Source organism: Ranitomeya imitator, chromosome 2 (assembly GCF_032444005.1).
Source record: "Ranitomeya imitator isolate aRanImi1 chromosome 2, aRanImi1.pri, whole genome shotgun sequence".
Taxonomy (NCBI): Eukaryota; Metazoa; Chordata; class Amphibia; order Anura; family Dendrobatidae; genus Ranitomeya; species Ranitomeya imitator.
Window position 1 is genome coordinate 573,074,877 of NC_091283.1, and position 23,677 is coordinate 573,098,553.

Sequence of the window (23,677 nt, forward strand, 5' to 3'; positions counted from 1 at the left end):
AGCTAGTTCTTTTCCTTGTTTGTTGACATTCGCAGTGCACCTCTGTCACGATTCCCCTGACCGCTGTCAACACTGGGTCAGGATTCCCACCGTGACCGTCACCCATACGTCACGGATTGAGGTGACTTCAGGCCAACAGACGGCTATCACATGTGCAGGGTGGCTTATCTTAGTTATCCCTCCACTCCACGATGTGATGAAAAACCACACACAAGGCTATTGGCCTCTTGCTTACAGCAGGGGCTTATTCTAGGTATCCCACTGCTTTCAATATACCACAAACTGCAGGGATTTATGTATATCCCGCTTACAGTTCCACTTAACACTTGCAGCTCTCTGGCGCCCCCTTACTTTCAGGTCAGATTAGGTACTGCACCCTGGGTAATTAGTCGCCAGGAAGGCTGCCTGCTATGTACTGGCTATTGGGCACGCTGCAGCGACGCGGTAAACTACTCCCACTCAGGCAGGAACAATAATTATCAAACCCGCAGTTGCTTCAGCATAATCCAACAGTCAGCGCACTTTCGCTGCCACCAGCTTCGATTAAACGGGTCCGAAGCTAACCCAACACAACAGTAACAGTAGCGTTTTCCCTTCAGAAGACTTAGGGTACGGTTTTTAGAGCATGGAGAAGAACTAACATATAATAGTATATCCCATTAAAAATTAGGCAGTGCGTTATCAAAAATATTTTATAAAAAAGTTACAAATGAGACAATTGCAAATATGTACATGGGTAATTATAACATAAAGGGAATAAAAGAGAACAGATAACACTCACATGTTAAAAGCATGACAAGCATCCAGGCTAGTGGAGTTTTTCCATATGTCCCAGCTCATTTGGACGTGCTGCTGGCTTCAGGAGACAAGCAGTCAGGAAGAGATCTAGCAGAGAGACTCAGCTGGGCAGCCTGCGACAACTTAATACCTTCCGGCTTTGACATCACAGAAGGGCTGGCTTATCCAGACCCTCCTCTCTCTACATTCTGCCTAAACTTTAAACTATTCTTTCTAATTTCTATAACTTCACTACAAAACACGCCATAGTTCTACCAAACTCATCATTCATCTCAGATTAACGTGGGCATTCTAATGAGATCAAATATGTCCTATCTGGGATACATATTTCCAGAGAAATCCCTACTTCTTTACCAGATGGAGTTAGAAGCTCGTGTTTCGCGGGTTGTGTAGATACACCGAGTGAGAATAAAAATATATATTTTCGTATTTCTAGCTTAAATCGTTTGCCTAATATCTAACAAAAACTAAACAAAGAATCTTTCATGAATTTTTGGAGCCATTTTTCCAGTTCTGACTGGTGAAGGTGGGAGGGGTGAGGGACTTTCCTCTGAGCCTGGAATTTACGACCCAAGGCAATAAAACCCCCTTCTAGCATACAGTCTGTAGCCCAGAGAGAAACAAGTAGAGTCAGCTAGGGAAGGGGGGGTTTAGCCCACCTTATGAGCTGAAGAGCAACTAAACTTATATGATATTTCATACCATATCGTGACACCTCCCCCTTTTGGTGTGTGCTAGGGAGGCAGTACCCCACGGTATGCCTCTATGGGCACCTCAGTAGGTTCACCCTGGCGGGAGAGTCCATCTGCATTCCCATGCTCTTTGCCCGTTTTATGTTCAATGGTGAAGTCAAACTGCTGAAGGGCAAGGCTCCAGCATAGCAACCTGCCGTTGGTTCCACACATGGCGTTTAGCCAGCGCAGAGGGTTGTGGTTGGTCACCACAGTGAAGGGGCGACCGTACAAGTAGGGCTGCAAGCGCTGCAGGGCACAGACTATGGCCAGGCACTCCTTCTCGATGGTGGAGTAGGCCACTTCCCTCGGCAAAAGTTTCCGGCTCAGGTATAACACGGGGTGCTCTTGGTCCTCCGAGTCAACCTGGCTGAGCACAGCACCAAGGCCAAACTCGCTGGCGTCGGTCTGCACCAAGTACGGTCGACTGCTGTTGACTGCTTTCAACACAGGGGCGTTGCACAGTGTGGTTTTCAACGCCTGGAAGGCCCCCTCACAGCCATCTGTCCAGTTGACGATGTGGGGTAGCTTCTTCCTGGTGAGGTCCGTCAAAGGTTTTGCCAGGCTACTATAGTGCTTTACAAAGCGCCTATAGTACCCTGCAGTGCCCAAGAAGGACATCACCTGTTTCTTGGTCACGGGAGTGGGCCAGTTCACGATCACTCCCACTTTGTCAGGCTCTGGCTTCAGGGTGTTCCCGCCTACCCGGTGCCCCAGGTAGTGAACCTCCCTCATGCCCATCTGACACTTTCCCGGCTTGATAGTCAGTCCTGCTTGGTGAATTCGCCTGAGCACCTCCTCGAGATGCTGCAGGTGTTCCTCCCAGGAGGAACTGAAGATGGCAATGTCATCCAAGTAAGCCACGGCGTACGTCTCCAGTCCCTGAAGCAGGAGGTTGACCATCCGCTGGAAAGTGGCAGGGGCATTCTTCATGCCGAAGGGCATGACCGTGGACTCGTACAGTCCAAAGGGTGTGATAAAGGCGGACTTCTCCTGCGCCTCGGGGCTCAGGGGAATCTGCCAGTATCCTCGACTCAGATCCATTATTGTTAGGTAATCTGCGCCAGCTAACTTCTCAAGCAGCTCCTCGATGCGCGGCATTGGTTGCGCATCCGAGGCTGTGATGGCGTTGAGCCCCCTGTAGTCCACGCAGAACCGGGTGGTCCGGTCCTTCTTTGGCACGAGAACTACACGTGATGCCCACGCGCTCTTTGACCGTCGAATCACCCCCAGCTGTAACATCTCATCGATCTCTTGGCGCATAATCTGCTGCACCTGGTCAGAGATTCGATAGGGTGTTCGCCGTAGTGGGGCGTGATTCCCGGTGTCCACCTCGTGGACAGCTAACTCAGTCCTCCCAGGTCGGTTGGAGAACACGACCCGGAAGGGTTCCAGTGTGGTTTGCAACTGCAACCGCTGGGGTTCCATTAACGAGTCGCTTACCTCCACGTCCTCGATGGACCCATTGGCCTTGGCTTGGGCCAGCATGTCCAGGAGGGTGTCTTCCTCACCGTCTTCGGGCAAGCTGCAGACCGGTAGGACGAAAGGTTCACGTTCGTGATGAGCCTTCATCATGTTGACGTGAAAGGCCTTTCGCCTACCCCGAGCGTGGTCAAGCGTGACCACGTAGGTGACCGGGTTGAGCTGTTGGTGGACGACGTACGGGCCCTCCCAGGCTGCCTGAAGCTTATCCGTTGGTACGGGGACCAGCACCCACACCTTTTGACCCATGTGGTAGGTCCGCTCCCGGGCGTTCTGGTCGTACCAGTGCTTCTGATCAGCCTGAGCCTGCGTCATGTTGTCATGCACCAACTGCGTCAAGGTCTGCATCTTGTCACGGAAGCGCATGACATACTCCACTATGGACACTTCAGAAGGGTTCGGCTCCTCTTCCCAGAATTCTCTTACCAACCCAAGGGGTCCCCGGACTCGCCTGCCGTACAGGAGCTCGAAGGGTGAGAACCCCGTCGAGGCCTGCGGAACCTCTCGGTAAGCGAACAGCGGGTGTGGGAGGTACCGCTCCCAGTCGCGCCCTTGAGTCTCAACCAGCATGCGTAGCATCTGTTTGAGGGTACCATTGAAGCGTTCACACAAGCCATTGGTCTGTGGGTGATACGCACTCGATACCAGGTGCTTCACCTGCATTCTCTTACAGAGAGCCTCCATTAGGCGAGACATAAATTGGGTCCCTTGATCAGTAAGCATTTCCCTGGGAAACCCTACACGTGAAAAGATAGTCAACAGGGCATCCGCCACCTTATCTGCCCTAGTTGACGACAGAGCTACTGCCTCTGGGTACCGGGTAGCATAGTCTACCACAGTAAGGATGTATTGCTTTCCAGAGCTGCTGGGGACGGCCAGCAGGCCCACAATGTCCACCGCGATCCTCTGGAAAGGCTCCTCTATCACTGGTAGAGGGATCAGGGGAGCCTTAAGAGCAGGCCCCGCTTTCCCCACCCTTTGACAGGTGACACAGGAGCGGCAGTAGTTTGACACATCTGTCCCCATCTTAGGCCAATAGAAGTGTTGAGACAGCCGGGCCTTAGTTTTGCTGATCCCCAAGTGTCCAGCTAGCGGGATCTCATGGGCAATCCGCAACAACTCACCCCGGAATTGCTGCGGGACGACCAGCTGTCTTTCCCTCAACCACTCCTTTTGTGATTCTCCGGGTACTGTCTCCCGGTACAACCTTCCTCGTTCCCAGAACACCTTCTCCTTATCAGCCTCGGAGAAGTGCGTCCCGGCAAGTTGTCTCAAACTCTCTAGGCTCGCATCTGTGTGCAGAGCGGCCTGAAACTCCTGGCTAGGGGAAGCCAAAAGCGATGTCAGGGTCCCTTCCCCACGGGAACCCTTTTGGACCTGTTCTGGGTCCACCTCTGGTTCAGTCACAGTGATGACTGAGGAGGGTCCGGAAGGCTGACAGTCATCTGCGTTCCGGGCACTCTGACTGCGGGTGACAGCAGCTACGTAGGCTGTCTCCCCGGGGATTTCTACAGTCCCATCAGCCGGCGCTGCTATGGGCTCTACCTCCCCATCCACCCCCAACACTCCAGGGGCAGTGCTACTTATGGGCCAGTTACCTTCCTCGGTGGCACCGGTCAATTTCATGGCATCACCTTTCTCACGGTTCCCATGCTTCTCCCCATTTCCTGTAGCACCGACACTTGCCCCTGTTAGGGGTTCCTCAGCCGTCTCACTCCGCAGAGCGACGTGGCTGGGCACGCCTGTACCTATGGACACATTAACCTTCACAGAAAAATCATTATCAGGTTCAGTTGGCACAGGTACAACATTTTCGCCATCAATCCTAGGAAAAAAATGGTTAATAGATGCATCATTACAAGATAAAGCATGGTCAGGTAACGCATGCGATTTCCCATCATCATCATCATCAGGGTTAACGTTACCCTTATTAGTAGATTGGGGAGGGGTGTCAGGAACGTAGTATGCAAACATCCTCCCCAAATCAGTCCCCAACAAAACATCAGTGGGCAAATTATCAGACAGCCCCACTTCCTTCACCCCGCTCCCAGCACCCCAATCAATACAAACCCGGGCCATCGGTAAGGGACAGCTGATGCCCCCAATCCCAGTGACAGTTAGGGTTTTCCCCGGAATGATTTCTTCAGGGGCCGCCAGTTCGGGTCGGATGAGGGTTCGTTCAGCCCCGGTGTCCTTGAGGCCTGTAGCAACATGGCCTCCCACAGTGACGTGCTGTACGTTGTCACACACCCTCCCAACCACACCACCCACCAAAAGAACTGCTGCATTAGGCCCTGGGGCCTTGGCTGGGGTGTTCTTCTGCTTGGTTGGGCAGGAGGGACTGATATGACCAGTCTGATGGCAGGTGTAACACGTGCGAGGTTCGGTGGTCGGTCTGGTGCTGTTGGCCACGGGGACAGGACCTCTGGTGTGTTGGCTGGCAGGGGTACTGGCGTTGGTTGCAGGCTTACCCCCTCTCCAGCTGGTGGTGACTGGCTTCCGCACTTCCGATCTACGGTTGGCCTCATAGGCATCGGCAATCTGCGCTGCTTTCGTCACGTCTTTGGGTTCTCTGTCCATCACGAACTGTCGCACCTCAGCTGGGCAAAGATGAAAGAACTGGTCTTTGATCATCAGGTCTCGCAGCTGTGCAAAGGTGGTCACTGACAGTCCTTGGGTCCACTGGTCAAAGTGGGTCCCCAGTCCATGCACCACATCACTGTAACTGTCGTGTGGGCCACGTTGGAGGGTCCGGAACTTTCTACGGTACACCTCGGGTGTAAGCTGGTACTTGGCTATCAGAGCCTGCTTGATGGCCTCATAGTCTCCATCTTGTTCTTGAGGGAGGGCAGCAAACGCCTCCAGAGCTTTACCTCTCAGCCCTGGTGTCAGGTATCGTGCCCATTCATCTGTAGGCAGCCGGTACTGTCTGCAGGCTTTCTCAAAGGCCCGCAGAAAAGTGTCCAAGTCCCCGTCCTTCTCTATAACAGGAAATTGATCGGGCCGGGGCTTAGGTATCTGAGCGCTGCTGTGCTCACGTCTCTGGGTGGTGGAGGGCATCCCCCCCTGCCGGAGCATCTCCAGTTCATGTTCTCGCTGGGCTTGGCGCTCGGCTCTCTCAGCCTCCCGCTCGGCTCGCTGGTATTGCTGGACCAGCTGCAGACGTCTCTCTAGGTCATCTGCGGAGCCTTGATGCAGAGCCAGCTGCAGGAGGAGGTCTGCGCCCCCCTGGTTGCCAGTAGGGCCCGTATTCAGTGGCTGGGCCTCTGTTGCAGCACCATGTTCACTTGTGCCGGCTTCTGCGGCCTCTGGGCTCTGTGACCTGGCTTGGTCTGCTTCAAATTGCACCAGTTCAGCGACCATTTGAGTCTTGGTCTTACCCTGGGGGTTCAGGCCATGGTACGTGCATATCCCAGCAAGAGAGTCCTTCTTCTGCTGGTTGTACCAGGCTTCCCCTTTCGCAGCCATGGTTGCCAAATAAAAGATAGGATAGAAAAACGAAGAGAAAGGGAGGGGATAATTACCAGTACGCAATTGTCTCACAACTAAAAAGCACTGAGTTCGTTCTCCAAACTTATTTGCGCAGAGTCCTCGCAAGAACTTTCTGCAAGTTTTTAGTGAGAGGTATGATTACTCAAACCAAATCACTAATGCTCTAAGATATCCCACCGCCTTGCCACCAATTGTCACGATTCCCCTGACCGCTGTCAACACTGGGTCAGGATTCCCACCGTGACCGTCACCCCTACGTCACGGATTGAGGTGACTTCAGGCCAACAGATGGCTATCACATGTGCAGGGGGGCTTATCTTAGTTATCCCTCCACTCCACGATGTGATGAAAAACCACACACAAGGCTATTGGCCTCTTGCTTACAGCAGGGGCTTATTCTAGGTATCCCACTGCTTTCAATATACCACAAACTGCAGGGATTTATGTATATCCCGCTTACAGTTCCACTTAACACTTGCAGCTCTCTGGCGCCCCCTTACTTTCAGGTCAGATTAGGTACTGCACCCTGGGTAATTAGTCGCCAGGAAGGCTGCCTGCTATGTACTGGCTATTGGGCACGCTGCAGCGACGCGGTAAACTACTCCCACTCAGGCAGGAACAATAATTATCAAACCCGCAGTTGCTTCAGCATAATCCAACAGTCAGCGCACTTTCGCTGCCACCAGCTTCGATTAAACGGGTCCGAAGCTAACCCAACACAACAGTAACAGTAGCGTTTTCCCTTCAGAAGACTTAGGGTACGGTTTTTAGAGCATGCAGAAGAACTAACATATAATAGTATATCCCATTAAAAATTAGGCAGTGCGTTATCAAAAATATTTTATAAAAAAGTTACAAATGAGACAATTGCAAATATGTACATGGGTAATTATAACATAAAGGGAATAAAAGAGAACAGATAACACTCACATGTTAAAAGCATGACAAGAATCCAGGCTAGTGGAGTTTTTCCATATGTCCCAGCTCATTTGGACGTGCTGCTGGCTTCAGGAGACAAGCAGTCAGGAAGAGATCTAGCAGAGAGACTCAGCTGGGCAGCCTGCGACAACTTAATACCTTCCGGCTTTGACATCACAGAAGGGCTGGCTTATCCAGACCCTCCTCTCTCTACATTCTGCCTAAACTTTAAACTATTCTTTCTAATTTCTATAACTTCACTACAAAACACGCCATAGTTCTACCAAACTCATCATTCATCTCAGATTAACGTGGGCATTCTAATGAGATCAAATATGTCCTATCTGGGATACATATTTCCAGAGAAATCCCTACTTCTTTACCAGATGGAGTTAGAAGCTCGTGTTTCGCGGGTTGTGTAGATACACCGAGTGAGAATAAAAATATATATTTTCGTATTTCTAGCTTAAATCGTTGCCTAATATCTAACAAAAACTAAACAAAGAATCTTTCATGAATTTTTGGAGCCATTTTTCCAGTTCTGACTGGTGAAGGTAGGAGGGGTGAGGGACTTTCCTCTGAGCCTGGAATTTACGACCCAAGGCAATAAAACCACCTTCTAGCATACAGTCTGTAGCCCAGAGAGAAACAAGTAGAGTCAGCTAGGGAAGGGGGGGTTTAGCCCACCTTATGAGCTGAAGAGCAACTAAACTTATATGATATTTCATACCATATCAGACTGCGAATGTCAACAAACAAGGAAAAGAACTAGCTTGCATTGGCCGGGAATCGAACCCGGGCCTCCCGCGTGGCAGGTGAGAATTCTACCACTGAACCACCAATGCTTGGATGTGTCTTTTCTCTCTGTGGTGTCCACCAGTCCCAGGGTCTCTCTCTGTGGTGTCCACCAGTCCCAGGGTCTGATGGCCACCTTCGGCCGACTGAACAGCGTGCAGCTCCACAGAGCCGGTGGTCGACGGAACCCCGGCTAGCTCAGTCGGTAGAGCATGAGACTCTTAATCTCAGGGTCGTGGGCTCGAGCCCCACGTTGGGCGGTTTCTTATTGCCTCCTTTTACTGCTTGTGCTAACTCCTGTCAACCCAGATGGCCCCTTGTGAAATGCCCCTTCTGCTGCAAAACATGAGAAACTGCCTAGTCCTGGATGATGAAGGGAAGGCCCAAAAGGATGGGGAGCCAAAGAAGAGCAGCGTGAGCCCTGTGGTTTTTGAAAGTGTCTGCAGAGTCAATGATGAAACGAGGTGCTAGTAAAAGATGTAAAAAACAGGGTATTTGGTTGATACGTTTTTTGCAAAAAATGTATACTAAGCTGCTCTACCAATCTTCACGGTATACCCTTATCAGAGCAGTCCTAACTAATGTATGCAATCCCTATCTGATGTATTTAAAAACCTGATCATCTGTATATAACCTGTGTGAACAGGGTTCAGAGAGGAAAAATCCATGTGTGCATACAGGGTAGAACAGCTTTTGTGCAGATAGCCCAAGAGGAGTGGTGGAACTCCCCAGTCTTGTAGACACAAGAGAACAATTGAGTGTTGAGTGTTTTTGGTTTTACTATTCTCTTTTGTGTCTTCCGGTTTCTTGGTGGTGTGTGAACATGATCATACAGACTTGTTCACTGTGCAAGTAGCCCATGTGTTCCTGTTTCCATAATTGTTCTCTTGTGTCTACAAGACTGGGGAGTTCCACCACTCCTCTTGGGCTATCTGCACAAAAGCTGTTCTACCCTGTATGCACACATGGATTTTTCCTCTCTGAACCCTGTTCACACAGGTTATATACAGATGATCAGGTTTTTAAATACATCAGATAGGGATTGCATACATTAGTTAGGACTGCTCTGATAAGGGTATACCGTGAAGATTGGTAGAGCAGCTTAGTATACATTTTTTGCAAAAAACGTATCAACCAAATACCCTGTTTTTTACATCTTTTACTAGCACTTGCGGATTACTGCAACATTTTTTCAAACTGAGTGTTTTTGGTTTTACTATTCTCTTTTGTGTCTTCCGGTTTCTTGGTGGTGTGTGAACATGATCATACAGACTTGTTCACTGTGCAAGTAGCCCATGTGTTCCTGTTTCCATAATTGTTCTCTTGTGTCTACAAGACTGGGGAGTTCCACCACTCCTCTTGGGCTATCTGCACAAAAGCTGTTCTACCCTGTATGCACACATGGATTTTTCCTCTCTGAACCCTGTTCACACAGGTTATATACAGATGATCAGGTTTTTAAATACATCAGATAGGGATTGCATACATTAGTTAGGACTGCTCTGATAAGGGTATACCGTGAAGATTGGTAGAGCAGCTTAGTATACATTTTTTGCAAAAAACGTATCAACCAAATACCCTGTTTTTTACATCTTTTACTAGCACTTGCGGATTACTGCAACATTTTTTCAAACTGAGTGTTTTTGGTTTTACTATTCTCTTTTGTGTCTTCCGGTTTCTTGGTGGTGTGTGAACATGATCATACAGACTTGTTCACTGTGCAAGTAGCCCATGTGTTCCTGTTTCCATAATTGTTCTCTTGTGTCTACAAGACTGGGGAGTTCCACCACTCCTCTTGGGCTATCTGCACAAAAGCTGTTCTACCCTGTATGCACACATGGATTTTTCCTCTCTGAACCCTGTTCACACAGGTTATATACAGATGATCAGGTTTTTAAATACATCAGATAGGGATTGCATACATTAGTTAGGACTGCTCTGATAAGGGTATACCGTGAAGATTGGTAGAGCAGCTTAGTATACATTTTTTGCAAAAAACGTATCAACCAAATACCCTGTTTTTTACATCTTTTACTAGCACTTGCGGATTACTGCAACATTTTTTCAAACTGAGTGTTTTTGGTTTTACTATTCTCTTTTGTGTCTTCCGGTTTCTTGGTGGTGTGTGAACATGATCATACAGACTTGTTCACTGTGCAAGTAGCCCATGTGTTCCTGTTTCCATAATTGTTCTCTTGTGTCTACAAGACTGGGGAGTTCCACCACTCCTCTTGGGCTATCTGCACAAAAGCTGTTCTACCCTGTATGCACACATGGATTTTTCCTCTCTGAACCCTGTTCACACAGGTTATATACAGATGATCAGGTTTTTAAATACATCAGATAGGGATTGCATACATTAGTTAGGACTGCTCTGATAAGGGTATACCGTGAAGATTGGTAGAGCAGCTTAGTATACATTTTTTGCAAAAAATGTATCAACCAAATACCCTGTTTTTTACATCTTTTACTAGCACTTGCGGATTACTGCAACATTTTTTCAAACTGAGTGTTTTTGGTTTTACTATTCTCTTTTGTGTCTTCCGGTTTCTTGGTGGTGTGTGAACATGATCATACAGACTTGTTCACTGTGCAAGTAGCCCATGTGTTCCTGTTTCCATAATTGTTCTCTTGTGTCTACAAGACTGGGGAGTTCCACCACTCCTCTTGGGCTATCTGCACAAAAGCTGTTCTACCCTGTATGCACACATGGATTTTTCCTCTCTGAACCCTGTTCACACAGGTTATATACAGATGATCAGGTTTTTAAATACATCAGATAGGGATTGCATACATTAGTTAGGACTGCTCTGATAAGGGTATACCGTGAAGATTGGTAGAGCAGCTTAGTATACATTTTTTGCAAAAAACGTATCAACCAAATACCCTGTTTTTTACATCTTTTACTAGCACTTGCGGATTACTGCAACATTTTTTCAAACTGAGTGTTTTTGGTTTTACTATTCTCTTTTGTGTCTTCCGGTTTCTTGGTGGTGTGTGAACATGATCATACAGACTTGTTCACTGTGCAAGTAGCCCATGTGTTCCTGTTTCCATAATTGTTCTCTTGTGTCTACAAGACTGGGGAGTTCCACCACTCCTCTTGGGCTATCTGCACAAAAGCTGTTCTACCCTGTATGCACACATGGATTTTTCCTCTCTGAACCCTGTTCACACAGGTTATATACAGATGATCAGGTTTTTAAATACATCAGATAGGGATTGCATACATTAGTTAGGACTGCTCTGATAAGGGTATACCGTGAAGATTGGTAGAGCAGCTTAGTATACATTTTTTGCAAAAAACGTATCAACCAAATACCCTGTTTTTTACATCTTTTACTAGCACTTGCGGATTACTGCAACATTTTTTCAAACTGAGTGTTTTTGGTTTTACTATTCTCTTTTGTGTCTTCCGGTTTCTTGGTGGTGTGTGAACATGATCATACAGACTTGTTCACTGTGCAAGTAGCCCATGTGTTCCTGTTTCCATAATTGTTCTCTTGTGTCTACAAGACTGGGGAGTTCCACCACTCCTCTTGGGCTATCTGCACAAAAGCTGTTCTACCCTGTATGCACACATGGATTTTTCCTCTCTGAACCCTGTTCACACAGGTTATATACAGATGATCAGGTTTTTAAATACATCAGATAGGGATTGCATACATTAGTTAGGACTGCTCTGATAAGGGTATACCGTGAAGATTGGTAGAGCAGCTTAGTATACATTTTTTGCAAAAAACGTATCAACCAAATACCCTGTTTTTTACATCTTTTACTAGCACTTGCGGATTACTGCAACATTTTTTCAAACTGAGTGTTTTTGGTTTTACTATTCTCTTTTGTGTCTTCCGGTTTCTTGGTGGTGTGTGAACATGATCATACAGACTTGTTCACTGTGCAAGTAGCCCATGTGTTCCTGTTTCCATAATTGTTCTCTTGTGTCTACAAGACTGGGGAGTTCCACCACTCCTCTTGGGCTATCTGCACAAAAGCTGTTCTACCCTGTATGCACACATGGATTTTTCCTCTCTGAACCCTGTTCACACAGGTTATATACAGATGATCAGGTTTTTAAATACATCAGATAGGGATTGCATACATTAGTTAGGACTGCTCTGATAAGGGTATACCGTGAAGATTGGTAGAGCAGCTTAGTATACATTTTTTGCAAAAAACGTATCAACCAAATACCCTGTTTTTTACATCTTTTACTAGCACTTGCGGATTACTGCAACATTTTTTCAAACTGAGTGTTTTTGGTTTTACTATTCTCTTTTGTGTCTTCCGGTTTCTTGGTGGTGTGTGAACATGATCATACAGACTTGTTCACTGTGCAAGTAGCCCATGTGTTCCTGTTTCCATAATTGTTCTCTTGTGTCTACAAGACTGGGGAGTTCCACCACTCCTCTTGGGCTATCTGCACAAAAGCTGTTCTACCCCGTATGCACACATGGATTTTTCCTCTCTGAACCCTGTTCACACAGGTTATATACAGATGATCAGGTTTTTAAATACATCAGATAGGGATTGCATACATTAGTTAGGACTGCTCTGATAAGGGTATACCGTGAAGATTGGTAGAGCAGCTTAGTATACATTTTTTGCAAAAAACGTATCAACCAAATACCCTGTTTTTTACATCTTTTACTAGCACTTGCGGATTACTGCAACATTTTTTCAAACTGAGTGTTTTTGGTTTTACTATTCTCTTTTGTGTCTTCCGGTTTCTTGGTGGTGTGTGAACATGATCATACAGACTTGTTCACTGTGCAAGTAGCCCATGTGTTCCTGTTTCCATAATTGTTCTCTTGTGTCTACAAGACTGGGGAGTTCCACCACTCCTCTTGGGCTATCTGCACAAAAGCTGTTCTACCCTGTATGCACACATGGATTTTTCCTCTCTGAACCCTGTTCACACAGGTTATATACAGATGATCAGGTTTTTAAATACATCAGATAGGGATTGCATACATTAGTTAGGACTGCTCTGATAAGGGTATACCGTGAAGATTGGTAGAGCAGCTTAGTATACATTTTTTGCAAAAAACGTATCAACCAAATACCCTGTTTTTTACATCTTTTACTAGCACTTGCGGATTACTGCAACATTTTTTCAAACTGAGTGTTTTTGGTTTTACTATTCTCTTTTGTGTCTTCCGGTTTCTTGGTGGTGTGTGAACATGATCATACAGACTTGTTCACTGTGCAAGTAGCCCATGTGTTCCTGTTTCCATAATTGTTCTCTTGTGTCTACAAGACTGGGGAGTTCCACCACTCCTCTTGGGCTATCTGCACAAAAGCTGTTCTACCCTGTATGCACACATGGATTTTTCCTCTCTGAACCCTGTTCACACAGGTTATATACAGATGATCAGGTTTTTAAATACATCAGATAGGGATTGCATACATTAGTTAGGACTGCTCTGATAAGGGTATACCGTGAAGATTGGTAGAGCAGCTTAGTATACATTTTTTGCAAAAAACGTATCAACCAAATACCCTGTTTTTTACATCTTTTACTAGCACTTGCGGATTACTGCAACATTTTTTCAAACTGAGTGTTTTTGGTTTTACTATTCTCTTTTGTGTCTTCCGGTTTCTTGGTGGTGTGTGAACATGATCATACAGACTTGTTCACTGTGCAAGTAGCCCATGTGTTCCTGTTTCCATAATTGTTCTCTTGTGTCTACAAGACTGGGGAGTTCCACCACTCCTCTTGGGCTATCTGCACAAAAGCTGTTCTACCCTGTATGCACACATGGATTTTTCCTCTCTGAACCCTGTTCACACAGGTTATATACAGATGATCAGGTTTTTAAATACATCAGATAGGGATTGCATACATTAGTTAGGACTGCTCTGATAAGGGTATACCGTGAAGATTGGTAGAGCAGCTTAGTATACATTTTTTGCAAAAAACGTATCAACCAAATACCCTGTTTTTTACATCTTTTACTAGCACTTGCGGATTACTGCAACATTTTTTCAAACTGAGTGTTTTTGGTTTTACTATTCTCTTTTGTGTCTTCCGGTTTCTTGGTGGTGTGTGAACATGATCATACAGACTTGTTCACTGTGCAAGTAGCCCATGTGTTCCTGTTTCCATAATTGTTCTCTTGTGTCTACAAGACTGGGGAGTTCCACCACTCCTCTTGGGCTATCTGCACAAAAGCTGTTCTACCCTGTATGCACACATGGATTTTTCCTCTCTGAACCCTGTTCACACAGATTATATACAGATGATCAGGTTTTTAAATACATCAGATAGGGATTGCATACATTAGTTAGGACTGCTCTGATAAGGGTATACCGTGAAGATTGGTAGAGCAGCTTAGTATACATTTTTTGCAAAAAACGTATCAACCAAATACCCTGTTTTTTACATCTTTTACTAGCACTTGCGGATTACTGCAACATTTTTTCAAACTGAGTGTTTTTGGTTTTACTATTCTCTTTTGTGTCTTCCGGTTTCTTGGTGGTGTGTGAACATGATCATACAGACTTGTTCACTGTGCAAGTAGCCCATGTGTTCCTGTTTCCATAATTGTTCTCTTGTGTCTACAAGACTGGGGAGTTCCACCACTCCTCTTGGGCTATCTGCACAAAAGCTGTTCTACCCTGTATGCACACATGGATTTTTCCTCTCTGAACCCTGTTCACACAGGTTATATACAGATGATCAGGTTTTTAAATACATCAGATAGGGATTGCATACATTAGTTAGGACTGCTCTGATAAGGGTATACCGTGAAGATTGGTAGAGCAGCTTAGTATACATTTTTTGCAAAAAACGTATCAACCAAATACCCTGTTTTTTACATCTTTTACTAGCACTTGCGGATTACTGCAACATTTTTTCAAACTGAGTGTTTTTGGTTTTACTATTCTCTTTTGTGTCTTCCGGTTTCTTGGTGGTGTGTGAACATGATCATACAGACTTGTTCACTGTGCAAGTAGCCCATGTGTTCCTGTTTCCATAATTGTTCTCTTGTGTCTACAAGACTGGGGAGTTCCACCACTCCTCTTGGGCTATCTGCACAAAAGCTGTTCTACCCTGTATGCACACATGGATTTTTCCTCTCTGAACCCTGTTCACACAGGTTATATACAGATGATCAGGTTTTTAAATACATCAGATAGGGATTGCATACATTAGTTAGGACTGCTCTGATAAGGGTATACCGTGAAGATTGGTAGAGCAGCTTAGTATACATTTTTTGCAAAAAACGTATCAACCAAATACCCTGTTTTTTACATCTTTTACTAGCACTTGCGGATTACTGCAACATTTTTTCAAACTGAGTGTTTTTGGTTTTACTATTCTCTTTTGTGTCTTTCGGTTTCTTGGTGGTGTGTGAACATGATCATACAGACTTGTTCACTGTGCAAGTAGCCCATGTGTTCCTGTTTCCATAATTGTTCTCTTGTGTCTACAAGACTGGGGAGTTCCACCACTCCTCTTGGGCTATCTGCACAAAAGCTGTTCTACCCTGTATGCACACATGGATTTTTCCTCTCTGAACCCTGTTCACACAGGTTATATACAGATGATCAGGTTTTTAAATACATCAGATAGGGATTGCATACATTAGTTAGGACTGCTCTGATAAGGGTATACCGTGAAGATTGGTAGAGCAGCTTAGTATACATTTTTTGCAAAAAACGTATCAACCAAATACCCTGTTTTTTACATCTTTTACTAGCACTTGCGGATTACTGCAACATTTTTTCAAACTGAGTGTTTTTGGTTTTACTATTCTCTTTTGTGTCTTCCGGTTTCTTGGTGGTGTGTGAACATGATCATACAGACTTGTTCACTGTGCAAGTAGCCCATGTGTTCCTGTTTCCATAATTGTTCTCTTGTGTCTACAAGACTGGGGAGTTCCACCACTCCTCTTGGGCTATCTGCACAAAAGCTGTTCTACCCTGTATGCACACATGGATTTTTCCTCTCTGAACCCTGTTCACACAGGTTATATACAGATGATCAGGTTTTTAAATACATCAGATAGGGATTGCATACATTAGTTAGGACTGCTCTGATAAGGGTATACCGTGAAGATTGGTAGAGCAGCTTAGTATACATTTTTTGCAAAAAACGTATCAACCAAATACCCTGTTTTTTACATCTTTTACTAGCACTTGCGGATTACTGCAACATTTTTTCAAACTGAGTGTTTTTGGTTTTACTATTCTCTTTTGTGTCTTCCGGTTTCTTGGTGGTGTGTGAACATGATCATACAGACTTGTTCACTGTGCAAGTAGCCCATGTGTTCCTGTTTCCATAATTGTTCTCTTGTGTCTACAAGACTGGGGAGTTCCACCACTCCTCTTGGGCTATCTGCACAAAAGCTGTTCTACCCTGTATGCACACATGGATTTTTCCTCTCTGAACCCTGTTCACACAGGTTATATACAGATGATCAGGTTTTTAAATACATCAGATAGGGATTGCATACATTAGTTAGGACTGCTCTGATAAGGGTATACCGTGAAGATTGGTAGAGCAGCTTAGTATACATTTTTTGCAAAAAACGTATCAACCAAATACCCTGTTTTTTACATCTTTTACTAGCACTTGCGGATTACTGCAACATTTTTTCAAACTGAGTGTTTTTGGTTTTACTATTCTCTTTTGTGTCTTCCGGTTTCTTGGTGGTGTGTGAACATGATCATACAGACTTGTTCACTGTGCAAGTAGCCCATGTGTTCCTGTTTCCATAATTGTTCTCTTGTGTCTACAAGACTGGGGAGTTCCACCACTCCTCTTGGGCTATCTGCACAAAAGCTGTTCTACCCTGTATGCACACATGGATTTTTCCTCTCTGAACCCTGTTCACACAGGTTATATACAGATGATCAGGTTTTTAAATACATCAGATAGGGATTGCATACATTAGTTAGGACTGCTCTGATAAGGGTATACCGTGAAGATTGGTAGAGCAGCTTAGTATACATTTTTTGCAAAAAACGTATCAACCAAATACCCTGTTTTTTACATCTTTTACTAGCACTTGCGGATTACTGCAACATTTTTTCAAACTGAGTGTTTTTGGTTTTACTATTCTCTTTTGTGTCTTCCGGTTTCTTGGTGGTGTGTGAACATGATCATACAGACTTGTTCACTGTGCAAGTAGCCCATGTGTTCCTGTTTCCATAATTGTTCTCTTGTGTCTACAAGACTGGGGAGTTCCACCACTCCTCTTGGGCTATCTGCACAAAAGCTGTTCTACCCTGTATGCACACATGGATTTTTCCTCTCTGAACCCTGTTCACACAGGTTATATACAGATGATCAGGTTTTTAAATACATCAGATAGGGATTGCATACATTAGTTAGGACTGCTCTGATAAGGGTATACCGTGAAGATTGGTAGAGCAGCTTAGTATACATTTTTTGCAAAAAACGTATCAACCAAATACCCTGTTTTTTACATCTTTTACTAGCACTTGCGGATTACTGCAACATTTTTTCAAACTGAGTGTTTTTGGTTTTACTATTCTCTTTTGTGTCTTTCGGTTTCTTGGTGGTGTGTGAACATGATCATACAGACTTGTTCACTGTGCAAGTAGCCCATGTGTTCCTGTTTCCATAATTGTTCTCTTGTGTCTACAAGACTGGGGAGTTCCACCACTCCTCTTGGGCTATCTGCACAAAAGCTGTTCTACCCTGTATGCACACATGGATTTTTCCTCTCTGAACCCTGTTCACACAGGTTATATACAGATGATCAGGTTTTTAAATACATCAGATAGGGATTGCACACATTAGTTAGGACTGCTCTGATAAGGGTATACCGTGAAGATTGGTAGAGCAGCTTAGTATACATTTTTTGCAAAAAACGTATCAACCAAATACCCTGTTTTTTACATCTTTTACTAGCACTTGCGGATTACTGCAACATTTTTTCAAACTGAGTGTTTTTGGTTTTACTATTCTCTTTTGTGTCTTCAGGAGTTAGCACAAGCAGTAAAAGGAGGCAATAAGAAACCGCCCAACGTGGGGCTCGAACCCACAACCCTGAGATTAAGAGTCTCATGCTCTACCGACTGAGCTAGCCGAGCTTCCGTCGACCACCGGCCCTGCGGAGCTGCACGCGGTCCAGTCGGCCGAAGGTGGCCATCAGACCCTGGGACTGGTGGACACCACAGAGAGAAAAGACACATCCAAGCATTGGTGGTTCAGTGGTAGAATTCTCGCCTGCCACGCGGGAGGCCCGGGTTCGATTCCCGGCCAATGCAAGCTAGTTCTTTTCCTTGTTTGTTGACATTCGCAGTGCACCTCTGTCACGATTCCCCTGACCGCTGTCAACACTGGGTCAGGATTCCCACTATGACCGTCACCCCTACGTCACAGATTGAGGTGATTTCAGGCCAACAGACGGCTATCACATGTGCAGGGGGGCTTATCTTAGTTATCCCTCCACTCCACGATGTGATGAAAAGCTACACACAAGGCTATTGGCCTCTTGCTTACAGCAGGGGCTTATTCTAGGTATCCCACTGCTTTCAATATACCACAAACTGCAGGGATTTATGTATATCCCGCTTACAGTTCCACTTAACACTTGCAGCTCTCTGGCGCCCCCTTACTTTCAGGTCAGATTAGGTACTGCACCCTGGGTAATTAGTCGCCAGGAAGGCTGCCTGCTATGTACTGGCTATTGGGCACGCTGCAGCGACGCGGTAAACTACTCCCACTCAGGCAGGAACAATAATTATCAAACCCGCAGTTGCTTCAGCATAATCCAACAGTCAGCGCACTTTCGCTGCCACCAGCTTCGATTAAACGGGTCCGAAGCTAACCCAACACAACAGTAACAGTAGCGTTTTCCCTTCAGAAGACTTAGGGTACGGTTTTTAGAGCATGGAGAAGAACTAACATATAATAGTATATCCCATTAAAAATTAGGCAGTGCGTTATCAAAAATATTTTATAAAAAAGTTAGAAATGAGACAATTGCAAATATGTACATGGGTAATTATAACATAAAGGGAATAAAAGAGAACAGATAACACTCACATGTTAAAAGCATGACAAGCATCCAGGCTAGTGGAGTTTTTCCATATGTCCCAGCTCATTTGGACGTGCTGCTGGCTTCAGGAGACAAGCAGTCAGGAAGAGATCTAGCAGAGAGACTCAGCTGGGCAGCCTGTGACAACTTAATACCTTCCGGCTTTGACATCACAGAAGGGCTGGCTTATCCAGACCCTCCTCTCTCTACATTCTGCCTAAACTTTAAACTATTCTTTCTAATTTCTATAACTTCACTACAAAACACGCCATAGTTCTACCAAACTCATCATTCATCTCAGATTAATGTGGGCATTCTAATGAGATCAAATATGTCCTATCTGGGATACATATTTCCAGAGAAATCCCTACTTCTTTACCAGATGGAGTTAGAAGCTCGTGTTTCGCGGGTTGTGTAGATACACCGAGTGAGAATAAAAATATATATTTTCGTATTTCTAGCTTAAATCGTTTGCCTAATATCTAACAAAAACTAAACAAAGAATCTTTCATGAATTTTTGGAGCCATTTTTCCAGTTCTGACTGGTGAAGGTGGGAGGGGTGAGGGACTTTCCTCTGAGCCTGGAATTTACGACCCAAGGCAATAAAACCCCCTTCTAGCATACAGTCTGTAGCCCAGAGAGAAACAAGTAGAGTCAGCTAGGGAAGGGGGGGTTTAGCCCACCTTATGAGCTGAAGAGCAACTAAACTTATATGATATTTCATACCATATCGTGACACCTCCCCCTTTTGGTGTGTGCTAGGGAGGCAGTACCCCACGGTATGCCTCTATGGGCACCTCAGTAGGTTCACCCTGGCGGGAGAGTCCATCTGCATTCCCATGCTCTTTGCCCGTTTTATGTTCAATGGTGAAGTCAAACTGCTGAAGGGCAAGGCTCCAGCGTAGCAACCTGCCGTTGGTTCCACACATGGCGTTTAGCCAGCGCAGAGGGTTGTGGTTGGTCACCACAGTGAAGGGGCGACCGTACAAGTAGGGCTGCAAGCGCTGCAGGGCCCAGACTATGGCCAGGCACTCCTTCTCGATGGTGGAGTAGGCCACTTCCCTCGGCAAAAGTTTCCGGCTCAGGTATAACACGGGGTGCTCTTGGTCCTCCGAGTCAACCTGGCTGAGCACAGCACCAAGGCAAAACTCGCTGGCGTCGGTCTGCACCAAGTACGGTCGACTGCTGTCGACTGCTTTCAACACAGGGGCGTTGCACAGTGCGGTTTTCAACGCCTGGAAGGCCCCCTCACAGCCATCTGTCCAGTTGACGATGTGGGGTAGCTTCTTCCTGGTGAGGTCCGTCAAAGGTTTTGCCAGGCTACTATAGTGCTTTACAAAGCGCCTATAGTACCCTGCAGTGCCCAAGAAGGACATCACCTGTTTCTTGGTCACGGGAGTGGGCCAGTTCACGATCACTCCCACTTTGTCAGGCTCTGGCTTCAGGGTGTTCCCGCCTACCCGGTGCCCCAGGTAGTGAACCTCCCTCATGCCCATCTGACACTTTCCCGGCTTGATAGTCAGTCCTGCTTGGTGAATTCGCCTGAGCACCTCCTCGAGATGCTGCAGGTGTTCCTCCCAGGAGGAACTGAAGATGGCAATGTCATCCAAGTACGCCACGGCGTACGTCTCCAGTCCCTGAAGAAGGAGGTTGACCATCCGCTGGAAAGTGGCAGGGGCATTCTTCATGCCGAAGGGCATGACCGTGGACTCGTACAGTCCAAAGGGTGTGATAAAGGCGGACTTCTCCTGCGCCTCGGGGCTCAGGGGAATCTGCCAGTATCCTCGACTCAGATCCATTATTGTTAGGTAATCTGCGCCAGCTAACTTCTCAAGCAGCTCCTCGATGCGCGGCATTGGGTGCGCATCCGAGGCTGTGATGGCGTTGAGCCCCCTGTAGTCCACGCAGAACCGGGTGGTCCGGTCCTTCTTTGGCACGAGAACTACACGTGATGCCCACGCACTCTTTGACCGTCGAATCTTTCCTGTGGCCTGCTGCTCTGCTTAGATAAGTGTTTCTTTGCTTTTGTTGCTACTTTTTCTGTCCAGCTTGTCTATTCGTTTTTGCTGGAAGCTCTGAGACGCAAAGGGTGCACCGCCGTGCCGTTAGTTCGGCATGGTGGGTCTTTTAGCCCCCTTTGCGTGGTTTGTTGCTTTAGGGTTTTTTGTAGACTGCAAAGTTCTCTTTGCTATCCTCGCTCTATCTAGAATATCGGGCCTCACTTTGCTGAATCTATTTCATCCCTACGTTTGTCTTTTCATCTTGCTAACAGTCATTATATGTGGGGGGCTGCCTTTTCCTTTGGGGTATTTCTCTGAGGCAAGTCAGGCTTGTTTTTCTATCTTCAGGCTAGTCAGCTCCTCAGGCTGTGCCGAGTTGCATAGGTAGTGACAGGCGCAATCCACAGCTGCCTTTAGTTGTGTTTAGGATAGGTTCAGGTATTGTGGTCTACAGAGATTCCACGTCTCAGAGCTCGTTCTATTGTTTTTGGGTTATTGTCAAATCACTGTTTGTGCTCTGATTGCTGGCACACTGTGTCACTGGATTGCCTACATAACAGTACAAGGAGCCAACCTAATGATTCTCAATAGAGGGAAAAAAGAAGTTCTGACATCATTTTTTTTTCTCAGCTCTGTGTTCAGTCTTTTTTTTCCCCTAGACATTTGGGTGTTTCAGGACACAGGTGTGGACATGGATATTCAGGGTCTGTGCTCTTCAATGGATAATCTTGTTACAAATGTACAAAGGATTCAAGATACTATTGATCAGAAATCTATGTTAGAACCAAGAATTCCTATTCCTGATTTGTTTTTTGGTGATAGAACTAAGTTTCTTAATTTCAAAAATAATTGTAAGCTATTTCTGGCCTTGAAACCTCATTCTTCTGGTAATCCTATTCAACAGGTTTTGTGTTGTGGCTGGCAATCAGGCAACACAGCGTGCAGTAATCAGCGCACATACAGAGATCTGGCAATAACCAAAAACAATAGGACGAGCTCTGAGACGTGGAATCTCTGTAGACTGCAGTACCTGATCTATCCTCACACAACTATAAGCAGCAGTGGATTGCGCCTATCACTACCTATGCAACTCGGCACTGCCTGAGGAGCTGACTAGCCTGAAGATAGAAATACAAGCCTGACTTACCTCAGAGAAATACCCCAAAGGAATAGGCAGCCCCCCACATATAATGACTGTTAGCAAGATGAAAAGACAAACGTAGGAATGAAATAGATTCAGCAAAGTGAGGCCCGATATTCTAGACAGAGCGAGGATAGCAAAGAGAACTATGCAGTCTACAAAAAACCCTAAAACGAAAACCACGCAAAGGGGCAAAAAGACCCACCGTGCCGAACTAACAGCACGGCGGTGCACCCCTTTGCTTCTCAGAGCTTCCAGCAAAAGTTAATAGCAAGCTGGACAGAAAAAACAGAAAACAAACTAGAAGCACTTATCTAGCAGAGCAGCAGGCCCAAGGAAAGATGCAGTAGCTCAGATCCAACACTGGAACATTGACAAGGAGCAAGGAAGACAGACTCAGGTGGAGCTAAATAGCAAGGCAGCCAACGAGCTCACCAAAACACCTGAGGGAGGAAGCCCAGAGACTGCAATACCACTTGTGACCACAGAAGTGAACTCAGCCACAGAATTCACAACAGTACCCCCCCCTTGAGGAGGGGTCACCAAACCCTCACCAGAACCCCCAGGCCGACCAGGATGAGCCACATGAAAGGCACGAACAAGATCTGGGGCATGGACATCAGAGGCAAAAACCCAGGAATTATCTTCCTGAGCATAACCCTTCCATTTGACCAGATACTGGAGTTTCCGTCTAGAGACACGAGAATCCAAAATCTTCTCCACAATATACTCCAATTCCCCCTCCACCAAAACAGGGGCAGGAGGCGCCACAGATGGAACCATAGGTGCCACGTATCTCCTCAACAACGACCTATGGAATACATTATGTATGGAAAAGGAGTCTGGGAGGGTCAGACGAAAAGACACCGGATTGAGAATCTCAGAAATCCTATACGGACCAATAAAACGAGGTTTAAATTTAGGAGAGGAAACCTTCATAGGAATATGACGAGAAGATAACCAAACCAGATCCCCAACACGAAGTCGGGGTCCCACACGGCGTCTGCGATTAGCGAAAAGCTGAGCCTTCTCCTGGGACAAGGTCAAATTGTCCACTACCTGAGTCCAGATCTGCTGCAACCTGTCCACCACAGAATCCACACCAGGACAGTCCGAAGACTCAACCTGTCCTGAAGAGAAACGAGGATGGAACCCAGAATTGCAGAAAAATGGAGAGACCAAGGTAGCCGAGCTGGCCCGATTATTAAGGGCGAACTCAGCCAACGGCAAAAATGACACCCAATCATCCTGGTCAGCGGAAACAAAACATCTCAGATATGTTTCCAAGGTCTGATTGGTTC

At 46.0% G+C, this 23,677-nt stretch overlaps 1 non-coding gene across 1 annotated transcript; it reads left to right on the forward strand.

The window, feature by feature from the left end:
• The first annotated feature begins 18,390 nt into the window (after positions 1-18,390).
• Positions 18,391-18,461, forward strand: TRNAG-GCC (transfer RNA glycine (anticodon GCC)). The gene has a single exon. It is a non-coding gene; the product is annotated as a tRNA-Gly (tRNA).
• The last annotated feature ends 5,216 nt before the right edge of the window (positions 18,462-23,677 follow it).